The sequence below is a fragment of the Heterodontus francisci genome, chromosome 2, assembly GCF_036365525.1.
Source record: "Heterodontus francisci isolate sHetFra1 chromosome 2, sHetFra1.hap1, whole genome shotgun sequence".
NCBI classification, from domain to species: domain Eukaryota; kingdom Metazoa; phylum Chordata; class Chondrichthyes; order Heterodontiformes; family Heterodontidae; genus Heterodontus; species Heterodontus francisci.
In genome coordinates, this window is record NC_090372.1 from 138696429 (window position 1) to 138708614 (window position 12186).

General features: G+C 42.8%; 1 pseudogene; it reads right to left on the minus strand.

Annotated features, from left to right (window-relative positions):
- Nucleotides 1-12186, minus strand: part of LOC137379973 (maternal DNA replication licensing factor mcm6-like) — a 95982-nt pseudogene that overhangs the window by 69274 nt on the left and 14522 nt on the right.

Consider the following 12186-nt stretch of genomic DNA (forward strand, 5'->3'; position numbering starts at 1 on the left):
CCAACTATAGGTCAGCAAGTACAGGGTGATGGGTGAGCAGGATTTGTGGGTTAGTGTACAGGCAAGGAGTTTTGGATGAGCTCAAGTATGGAAGAGAGATGGATGGAGGGCAGCCAGCAGGGCTTTGGAATAGTCAAGTCTGCTGATGACAAAGGTATGGATGAGGTAGGGATAGAGATAGATAATTTTTGATGTGGGAGGTGGCGATCTCTGTGATTGAGACCATCTGCGGTACAAGCACAACTTGGGCTCAAACAGGACACCAAGGTTATGAACAGTCCGGTTCAGCTGAAGATATTGGCCAGTGAGGATAGTGAAACCAGTGGCTAGGAAACAGAGCTGTGATAGGGGCTGACGCAATGGCCTCGGTCTTCTCTATGTGTAATTAGAGGAAACTGTAGCTTATCCAGGACTGGATGTCAGACAAGCAGTGTCAACACAGCGGCAGTAAAAAGGATCAAGAGGTGGAGGAGAGGTAGTTCTGGGTGTCTTCAAAGATGTCACCAAGAGGCAGCATGTTAAGAAATGAGGGGAGGGGAGTTCAAGGATAAATCTTTGGTATATCATGTAATATTAAGTTAGGCACAAAATAGACTTGTTGGCTTCTCAGCTAATGCAACCTGGACTGTAAGAAGGGATTTAAAATCAGCATTTTTAATATGACTTAATTAAAACACAAATCCTTTCCATCCTGACTTTGGTCTTACAACAACAATTATCTCACTGCTCTTACCCGTGGGTTAGTAGGTGCCACGTAACAAGCCAAGAAAGCCAACTTGTAGGAAAGATCTCAAACTCCCAGAGCTTTCAGGCCCTGTATGCTATCAAGCTCAGATCCTTGCACACCTGAAACACAACTACTTGTCTCTGCCCTTGTACCTGATTTTGATACAAAACATTTTAATGACCAGCAAGAGATGGGGAAAAACACTTTTCTGCCAAAAATTTGGAAAATGGTTTCGATAGCCAAAACAAACATTTATAAAGACTTTTACCTAAGCATTTACAGTAAAAGTTTAATTTATATACACCATTTTGCACCAATACTTGCTTTTCTTCACAGGAAGAATACATTTCTGCTAGCTAGTCTAAAATTAGTTTGCAGGGTGATGTAGATAATACAAGCCAGTACTAGTTTAGAGGTGGGATACAGTTTGTTTTTGAGTAGTTTAGTTATTTAATTACCATACTGCTTGTGTCAACTTGAAACCTGGAGGGCAGTTTCTGATATTTACCTTGCTCACTGCAGCTTAAACTGGACAGTGGTTCACCCTCTGCTGTACTGCAAATTTATTGAAGCAATAGGTCAGATAATGAGCAGTTTAAAAAATGCAGTACACCATACTGAGAGATACAGGCCTTCAAGATGTAGTGTATTATCTACCACTTTGCAAACAAGTTACAAGTAGCTTTTCTTCTGGTCTTTCCTTCCTCCCTTCCCCAAGTCTCAGTTAGTGTTTTTTTTTCTTTTGACCTCCTGTACTGGATTTGCAGTACCTGCTCAAGATGCAAGGACATTATTTATAGTTTGCTCTTCCCAAAACCTTCCTTTTCCAAATTATTTAAAAGGATTGAGCGTTTTCCTTTCCCTACTTCCCCTTTTACTTCCAGAATGAAGCACATAAATCTACAGCACAGGAGACCACCATTTGGTCCATCATATCTGTGCTGACTCTTTACTAAAGGAATCAAAAACTAACCCCACTTCTCTACACTCTCTTCAGTCATCTTCAGATTCAAATATTTATCAAATTTTCTCTCAAGATGCAATGATCTCAGTCTCAACCATTCTGTGGAAAAGCATTTCAATTTCCAACAACCTTGCACATAAGAATTTTCTGCTCACCTCTCTTCACTCCTAGCAGTTTTTTTAAAATTTTGATGCTGTCTCCCACCTACCAACCCACCCCCACCCCTACCCTGATTCACTAAAGAGGAATCAGAGCTTCCCTATTTACCACCAAAACCCTTGGTATTTTAAAGGCCTCTATTAAATTGTTTCTGAGCCTTCTCTGCTCCAATGAAAATAGTCCCAGTGTCTCATGCCTCTCATAACAAGTGTTGCACCTCTGGCAACATCTGGTAAAGCTCTATGGTTTTAATATCTTTTCTAAAATGAAAGTCAAAACTACACTGCAGCCTAACCAATTTTTGGTGTAATTGCATTACTTCTTTCGCATTGTCCCCCATTTATGAAAACCAAAAATGCCAATACATTTTCTAATGGTTTTATGCCTGCATTCACACAATTCAGGGAATTTGGTATTTGAACCCTTAAGTTCAGTCAGTTTTTTTTAAGTTGAGTATGTCATCCCATTCCTGCTTTTTCTTCCCAAAATATATTGCATCACATTGATCCATATTAAATAGACTTATAATTTAACTGATAAGTGCTTATTTGAACCATTGTTTTGCTCTTTGCACCTCAAGTGCCATGCATCAATTTCAGTGCTCCGAGACCACACTTTCAGGTGTGACATCCATAAAATGTGATATTATAGACACATGCTATACAAATAGAGCTAGAGAGCAATTTTGTACAACATTAACATAATAAAAGGAGGAATCAGGTAACTTGAGGAACTTCAAGCTTCTGGAATAGACTGCCATCTAGTGCAATATCAATCTGTTAGAAATATTCAAAAAGAGCATTTGAAGAATTCCTGATTCAGAAGAGGATGCAGATAGAAGGTGAAGATGAAAGTAGATCAAAGAACAAAGATAATTACAGCACAGGAACAGGCCCTTCGGCCCTCCAAGCCTGCGCCGATCCAGATCCTCTCTCTAAACATGTCGCCTATTTTCTAAGGTTCTGTATCTCTTTTCTTCCTGCCCATTCATGTATCTGTCTAGATACATCTTAAAAGAATCCATCGTGCCCGCATCTACCACCTCCGCTGGCAATGCGTTCCAGGTGCCCACCACCCTCTGCGTAAAGAACTTTCCACGCATATCCCCCCTAAACTTTTCCCCTTTCACTTTGAACTCGTGTCCTCTAGTAATTGAAACCCCCACTCTGGGAAAAAGCCTCTTGCTATCCACCCTGTCTATACCTCTCATGATTTTGTACACCTCAATCAGGTCCCCCCTCAACCTCCGTCTTTCTAATGAAAATAATCCTAATCTGCTCAACCTCTCTTCATAGCTAGCGCCCTCCATACCAGGCAACATCCTGGTGAACCTCCTCTGCACCCTCTCCAAAGCATCCACATCCTTTTGATAATGTGGCGACCAGAACTGTACGCAGTATTCCAAATGTGGCCGAACCAAAGTCCTATACAACTGTAACATGACATGCCAACTCTTGTACTCAATGCCCCGTCCGATGAAGGAAAGCATGCCGTATGCCTTCTTGACCACTCTATTTACCTGCGTTGCCACCTTCAGGGAACAGTGGACCTGAACACCCAAATCTCTCTGGACATCAATTTTCCCCAGGACTTTTCCATTTACTGTATAGTTCACTCTTGAATTGGATCTTCCAAAATGCATCACCTCGCATTTGCCCTGATTGAACACCATCTGCCATTTCTCTGCCCAACTCTCCAATCTATCTATATTCTGCTGTATTCTCTGACAGTCCCCTTCACTATCTGCTACTCCACCAATCTTAGTGTCGTCTGCAAATTTGCTAATCAGTCCACCTATACTTTCCTCCAAATCATTAATGTATATCACAAACAACAGTGGTCCCAGCACGGATCCCTGTGGAACACCACTGGTCACACGTCTCCATTTTGAGAAACTCCCTTCTACTGCTACTCTCTGTCTCCTGTTGCCCAGCCAGTTATTTATCCATCGAGCGAGTACACCTTGGACCCCAAGCGCCTTCACTTTCTCCATCAGCCTGCCATGGGGAACCTTATCAAACGCCTTACTGAAGTCCATGTATATGACATCGACAGCCCTTCCCTCAATCAACTTTGTCACTTCCTCAAAGAATTCTATTAAGTTGGTAAGACATGACCTTCCCTGTACAAAACCATGTTGCCTATCACTGATGAGCCCATTTCCTTCCAAATGGGAATAGATCCTATCCCTCAGTATCTTCTCCAGCAGCTTCCCTACCACTGACGTCAGGCTCACCGGTCTATAATTACCTGGATTATCCCTTCTACCCTTCTTAAACAAGGGGACAACATTAGCAATTCTCCAGTCCTCCGGGACCTCACCCGTGTTTAAGGATGCTGCAAAGATATCTGTTAAGGCCCCAGCTATTTCCTCTCTCGCTTCCCTCAGTAACCTGGGATAGATCCCATCCGGACCTGGGGACTTATCCACCTTAATGCCCTTTAGAATACCCAACACTTCCTCACTCCTTATGCCGACTTGACCTAGAGTAATCAAACATCTGTTCCTAACCTCAACATCCGTCATGTCCCTCTCCTCGGTGAATACCGATGCAAAGTACTCGTTTAGAATCTCACCCATTTTCTCTGAGTCCAAGCATAACATTCCTCCTTTGTCCTTTAGTGGGCCAATCCTTTCTCTAGTTACCCTCTTTCTCCTTATATATGAATAAAAGGCTTTGGGATTTTCCTTAACCCTGTTTGCTAAAGATATTTCATGACCCCTTTTAGCCCTCTTAATTCCTCGTTTCAGATTGGTCCTACATTCCCGATATTCTTTCAAAGCTTCGTCTTTCATCAGCCGCCTAGACCTTATGTATGCTTCCTTTTTCCTCTTAGCTAGTCTCACAATTTCACCTGTCATCCATGGTTCCCTAATCTTGCCATTTCTATCCCTCATTTTCACAGGAACATGTCTCTCCTGCACGCTAATCAACCTCTCTTTAAAAGCCTCCCACATATCACATGTGGATTTACCTTCAAACAGCTGCTCCCAATCTACATTTCCCAGCTCCTGCCGAATTTTGGTATAGTTGGCCTTCCCCCAATTTAGCACTCTTCCTTTAGGACCACTCTCGTCTTTGTCCATGAGTATTTTAAAGCTTACGGAATTGTGATCACTATCCCCAAAGTAGTCCCCTACTGAAACTTCAACAACCTGGCCGGGCTCATTCCCCAACACCAGGTCCAGTATGGCCCCTTCCCGAGTTGGACTATTTACATACTGCTCTAGAAAACCCTCCTGGATGCTCCTTACAAATTCTGCTCCATCTGGACCTCTAACACTAAGCGAATCCCAGTCAATGTTGGGAAAATTAAAATCTCCTATCACCACCACCCTGTTGCTCCTACATCTTTCCATAATCTGTTTACATATTTGTACCTCTATCTCACGCTCGCTGTTGGGAGGCCTGTAGTACAGCCCCAACATTGTTACCGCACCCTTCCTATTTCTGAGTTCTGTCCATATTGCCTCACTGCTCGAGTCCTCCATAGTGCCCTCCTTCAGCACAGCTGTGATATCCTCTTTGACCAGTAATGCAACTCCTCCACCCCTTTTACCTCCCTCTCTATCCCGCCTGAAGCATCGATATCCTGGGATATTTAGTTGCCAATCATGCCCTTCCCTCAACCAAGTCTCAGTAATAGCAATATCATACTCCCAGGTACCAATCCAAGCCCTAAGTTCATCTGCCTTACCAACTACACTTCTTGCATTAAAACAAATGCACCTCAGACCACCAGTCCCTTTATATTCATCATCTGCTCCCTGCCTGCTCTTCCCCTTAGTCACACTGACTTCATTATCTAGTTCCTTACAGGCTTTTGTTACTACCTCCTTACTGTCAACTGACCTCAACTGGTTCCCATCCCCCTGCCACATTAGTTTAAACCCTCCCCAACAGCGTTAGCAAAAGCACCTCCAAGGACATTGGTTCCAGTCCGGCCCAGGTGTAGACCATCCAATTTGTAATAGTCCCACCTCCCCCAGAACCGGTCCCAATGTCCCAAAAATCTGAACCCCTCCTTCCTGCACCATCTCTCAAATCATGTAAAAGGATATGTATAACAGACTGGGAGCAAAACAGATACCTTGTTTCTTCTAAACAGCATTATGTTACCAAAGTTCATATAAACACAACCTGATTTTGAAAATATATATTTGTTGCATTGCAATGTGCAAATAATAAATTGTAATTGCTTAATTGGAATGCCTTTAACTCCAGTATAGTGGATGGCTGTTGCCATTTTAATAAGTTTACATTTTCATACCTGGTGTAGCTAGTTGGTTAACATCTGGGACTACAATCAGTGTACCAGTGAAGTCACATCTGTCCCCAGCCTGAGCCATTTCCACAGCCTCTGCTCTCATTATGGCCTCCACACTATGTGGAATGCTGCCTCGAGGAAGCTCTGCCCGAGTTTCTTGAATTCGTACCTATAACATATGTTTATATTTATATAAATATAAACATTAAGAGTCATAGTCACTCCCGCTAAGAATAAAAGTATAATTTTCCCCGAGCTGCAAGTTAACTTTTCCCTTTCAGTTTTCCAGGATTGTTCTGCACCACTTTTTCCCATTTGAGGATCAGGCAAGTAACTCATTTGCCCATTAGACTTCTTGATGCTGGTGTACAACATGAAGATTCCCTGCTTTGGCATTTAGGGATAGGCTCAGCTTGCATTCAAGACTTTCCCCTGCCAAGGTACAATTGTGTGCAGGGCAGTCTCAGGCTTGAACCATATCCTATTTTTTCACATTTCCATATTTTGGAGGAGGGCTGGTGTGTTTACTTCAGCGCCATTTAAATTTATTTGAAGTCAGCATGGTCTCAAGACATTCTGTCATGGGAGAAAAATAGCTCTGGATAAGAGGCACTGGGGAAAAAAAAGTCTTGAAGAAATCTATGGCAATAACAACGTTTAGGGAAAAATATTTTGAAATATAAAAGCTTCCAAGACATGGTTAGGGAAGGGGCAAGAATGAAGCCACAGACACAGACCTGCAGCAGTCTGAAGTAAAGAACAGTGGTTTGGAACAGCTGGCCAGAAGCCAGTTATCAGATAAGAAGGGCCGCAGGTGCCCCAAGTTATGGATTTTGGTTAAGGCTGAAGTCTTCCAGGAGCAGGAAGAGTGCAAGACATGTTTAAAAAAGAAAACAAGCTACTAACTTTACCAATGACACTGCAACTTCCTTTATCCACTCTGCCACAAAGTCAGTTTAAGGGCCGCTGAGTATTAATTTACTCATTTTTAGATGAAGGAGAAATCATCATATATACATGGAGCATAGACCATTTCCATAGAGGAATTGCTCAGCATTAGCAAAGTGTCACAGGATTCAAAGCAGGAAAACTATCTATTTGCAAAGAGTAACACAACTGACCCAGGTAACTGCAAACAATTCAGCCTATATGAGCCAACAGGTAAAATAAAAGGACATCCACTCTAGTATAAACTGGACAAGTAGCTGTATAGCAAAAACTTCAAAAAGAAGCACAATCAACAGGGATTAGCAACACAAAGACATGAGCCTGGGTAGATAACATACTTTGTGAGTTTCATATTTCAGGGATCAGATGGCTCCAGATTGACTTCTACACCAATCAGAAGTTTTGATGACCTCATGATCCTGACAGCAAATCTTAAAGATTAGGTTGGGGAAGCAAATTTGATTTTTCTTTAAAATAAAAACAGGGAATGGATATTTTTATAATTTAAAAATATGGGGCAGTATTTTGAACAAAATTACTTCAATTGGACTTTATTGGCCTTTTAACACAAGTCAAGGTAACCTACCTGATGTGCAACAGTTGACAATTACGGTCCCAAAGAATTACTTGTGTTCATGTCAACATTTGCTCCATTCAAATATGAAGAAAGGTTGTGGTGAGCATCAAGGTTGACTGTGCAACCAGAGAGAGGGGGAGAACAGGGGGAATTCACAATTAAGTCACTACATTTCCAAAACTAACCTTCTGAAAATCCACAAAACGAGACTTGCTGGTATCCAATATAAACCTGCAGCAATTAGCGCAAATTAGGTTCTTGCAGATGGCTGGCTGTGTGTATTTGAACTGCTGCTCCACATCCTTGGTAACTGACTGGCAGTCCATACATAGAAAGGTACCAGTAACCAACTCAGGGTGAACAGGATGCGTTCGTACCACCTGCCCACTAATGCGCAACAATGTCCCAATCTTTGCTGCTGCAAGTTCTCGAATGCTATTTATCGAAAGAGAATTGAAAGCAGAATTTGCACATAAATTGCAGATATATTTATCAATATTTTCTAGGACCTTCAGTGGTGACCCTAAGTTTTAGTGTTTTACAGATTACTTTACTGAGAAGCAAGTTGCCATGTAGACCAGGTAGGTCACAATTAGATTGTTGAGTTAGCCAATCTAAGCTGGGGTGGTGCTAAGGGGGGGGTCATCAGAATCCAATTCCTACCTATGGATGCCAGGGAAGGGCAGGATTAAGCTTGTGGTCAGCCAGCTAATACTCAAACTAGATGCATATAGAACAGGCATTGTGCCAGAAAAAAAAAAATGTACCTTTGATGAATCATGGAGTTGGGGAGAACTTGACAAAAAAAAAAGTTAAGAAAAACACATGCAGCTGAACTGCGCCATAATGAAATAGTTTAACAAAAAAAAAACTGTCCCTTTTTTAATAAAGGCAGCACCTGTTGATTCTGCTATTGCCATTTACATTTCCTCCAGACCCATTTTTTGTTTACTTGTCCCATTACCATCTTTGTTTGCCTTGCATCGTCATCCCTATTGTCATTAAATCTCTCCAGACTTCTTTACAATCACAGACCTCCCGTTTGCTCTTTTCCCCCTCCTCCCTCTCCACCCCTTCCTGCCTCTATTTGCTTCTAACCTGTCAGAATTTTAACAAAAAACAAATCAACCCGAAACATTCACTGTTTCTCTCTCCACAGATATTGCCTGGCCTGCTGAGTACTTCCAGCAGTTTCTGTCTTTATTTTTTATTAAGAGGGTCTGTATTGTATTTGTGCTTCAGAATGCAAGGTTACAGGCAGCCTGGGAGCATACATTTTGTGTACCCCCTCATTCCCAATTTTGCATCAGGACTTTCCAATTCAGTATCATGAATAGGGATAAGGGATCTGAAATTGTAAGGCTCCCTTGTTTGATAATTGGTGCAAACAAAGCACAAGAAGGGAAGGGAAAGCTCAAGGCTAGTTCCGCTAGTTTTGTGGCATCCCAGGATCATGGTACCAGAAGCAAAAGAACCTTGCAGTTCATGGCTCAAGTCTCAATACTATATAGAACATAACAGCGCAGTACAGGCCCTTCGGCCCTCGATGTTGCGCCGACCTGTGAAACCATCTGACCTAAACTATTCCATTTTCATCCATATGTCTATCCAATGACCACTTAAATGCCCTTAAAGTTGGCGAGTCTACTACTGTTGCAGGCAGGGCGTTCCACGCCTCTACTACTCTGAGTAAAGTAACTACCTCTGGACATCTGTCCTATATCTATCACCCCTCAACTTAAAGCTATGTCCCCTCGTGTTTGCCATCACCATCCGAGGAAAAAGACTCTCACTATCCACCCTATCTAACCCTCTGATTATCTTATATGTCTCTATTAAGTCACCTCTCCTCCTTCGCTCACGAAAACAACCTCAAGTCCCTCAGCCTTTCCTTGTAAGACCTTCCCTCCATACCAGGCAACATCCTAGTAAATCTCCTCTGCACCCTTTCCAAAGCTTCCACATCCTTCCTATAATGCGGTGACCAGAACTGCACGCAATACTCCAGGTGCGGCCACACCAAAGTTTCGTACAGCTGCAGCATGACCTCGTGGCTCCGAAACTCGATCCCCCTACTAATAAAAGCTAACACACCATATGCCTTCTTAACAGCCCTATTAACCTGGGTGGCAACTTTCAGGGATTTATGTACCTGGACACCAAGATCTCTCTGCTCATCTACACTACCAAGAATCTTCCCATTAGTCCAGTACTCTGCATTCCTGTTACTCCTTCCAAAGTGAATCACGTCACACTTTTCCTCATTAAACTCCATTTGCCATCTCTCAGCCCAGCTCTGCAGCCTATCTATGTCCCTCTGTAACCTACAACATCCTTCGGCACTATCCACAACTCCACCGACCTTGGTGTCATCCGCAAATTTACTAACCCACCCTTCTACACCCTCATCCAGGTCATTTATAAAAATGACAAACAGCAGTGGCCCCAAAACAGATCCTTGCGGTACACCACTAGTAACTAAACTCCAGGATGAACATTTGCCATCAACCACCACCCTCTGTCTTCTTTCAGCTAGCCAATTTCTGATCCAAAGCACTAAATCACCTTCAACCCCATACTTCCGTATTTTCTGCAATAGCCTACCATGGGGAACCTTATCAAACGCCTTACTGAAATCCATATACACCACATCCACGGCTTTACCCTCATCCACCTGTTTGGTCACCTTCTCGAAATACTCAATAAGGTTTGTGAGGCATGACCTACCCTTCACAACACTGTGCTGACTATCACTAATGAAATTATTCTTTTCAAGATGATTATAAATCCTATCTCTTCTAACCTTTTCCAACATTTTACCCACAACTGAAGTAAGGCTCACAGGTCTATAATTACCAGGGCTGTCTCTACTCCCCTTCTTGAACAAGGGGACATTTGCTATCCTCCAGTCTTCCGGCACTATTCCTGTCGACAATGACGACATAAAGATCAAGGACAAAGGCTCTGCAATCTCCTCCCTGGCTTCTCAGAGAATCCTAGGATAAATCCCATCTGGCCCAGGGAACTTATCTATTTTCACACTTTCCAAAATTGCTAACACCTCCTCCTTGTGAACCTCAATCCCATCTAGCCTAGTAGTCTGAATCTCAGTATTCTCCTCGACAACATTTTCTTTCTCTACTGTAAATACTGACGAAAAATATTCATTTAACGCTTCCCCCATCTCCTCTGATTCCACACACAACTTCCCACTACTATCCTTGATTGGCCCTAATCTAACTCTAGTCATTCTTTTATTCCTGATATACCTATAGAAAGCCTTAGGGTTTTCCTTGATCCTATCCGCCAATGACTTCTCGTGTCCTCTCCTCGCTCTAAGCTCTCCCTTTAGATCCTTCCTGGCTAGCTTGCAACTCTCAAGCGCCCTAACTGAGCCTTCACGTCTCATCCTAACATAAGCCTTCTTTGGGACATCCTAGGGAAGTTGCCCATCTGCCCACGAGTTGCACTGCTTTGCTCCATTGCAACAGGCATGGCGGAATAAGCGGTAAGAAAACACAGGAAGTGTGTTCTCATACCTCTTAAAGCAGCATCACCCTCAGGTAGGCAAGCACATTTAACTTTTTTTTCTAAAAATGTTTTCTTCTGCTTGGGTTGATTTTGAAGCATTTTTTTGGTTCTAATTATTGTTGATTTTTACTTAGCCTTTTTGCATCTATCACTCATGGATACATTGTTGAGGTAGGGTGTTCCTTTGGAGGATTTATCAGAGAGATGTTGGCCTGTACCTAAAGTGGGTGCCCAGAACAATTACACAGGTAGGGTGGTCCGCAGATCCAACTAGACCTTCTTGGCCATGTCATAGGAGGTCATTCTCCAAGCTGAGACTGACCCCTCAATCCTGACCAGCCTCCCGTTTGTAAACGGAACGCCATCCAAAACTCTGCTGCCCATATCCTAACTTGTACCAAGTCCCATTCATCCATCACCTTTGTGTTCACTGATTTACATCGACTCCCAGTTCAGCAGCGCCTTGATTTTAAAATTCTCATATCCTCTGTTTCAAATCCCACCTTGGCCTCGCCCTTCCCCACGTCTGTACTCCAATTTTACAACCCTCCAAAATACCTGCACTGCTCCAATGCTGGCCTCTAGAACATCCCAGATTTTAGATCAGTTCACCATTGGCCCCCAAGTTCTAAATGCCCTCCCTAAACCTCCCCACCTCTCTCTCTTTCCCTCTTTAAGACATTCCTTAAAACCTGCCTTTTTAAACCAAGCTTTGGGTCTTCTGCTCTAATAAGCCTTTATGCATCTCAGTGTCACACTTTGTTCGATAACGTTCCTGTGAAGCGCCATGGGATGTTTTACTACATTAAAGAAACAATTTAAAACAAATTATTCTTGTTGGCGTTGGTGGTTGTCTCAGCAGTTGCCTTGAGGGGCTGAAAATTGACAAGACGTTCATAACCCACATGCCATCCTCCGCGTCAGTGAGTGACCGTGTGTCATCCAGCTAAGCTATTCTAAAATGGCTCAAGGGACACAGTAAATAGGGGGCCGTCATTTGGCCCCTCAAGC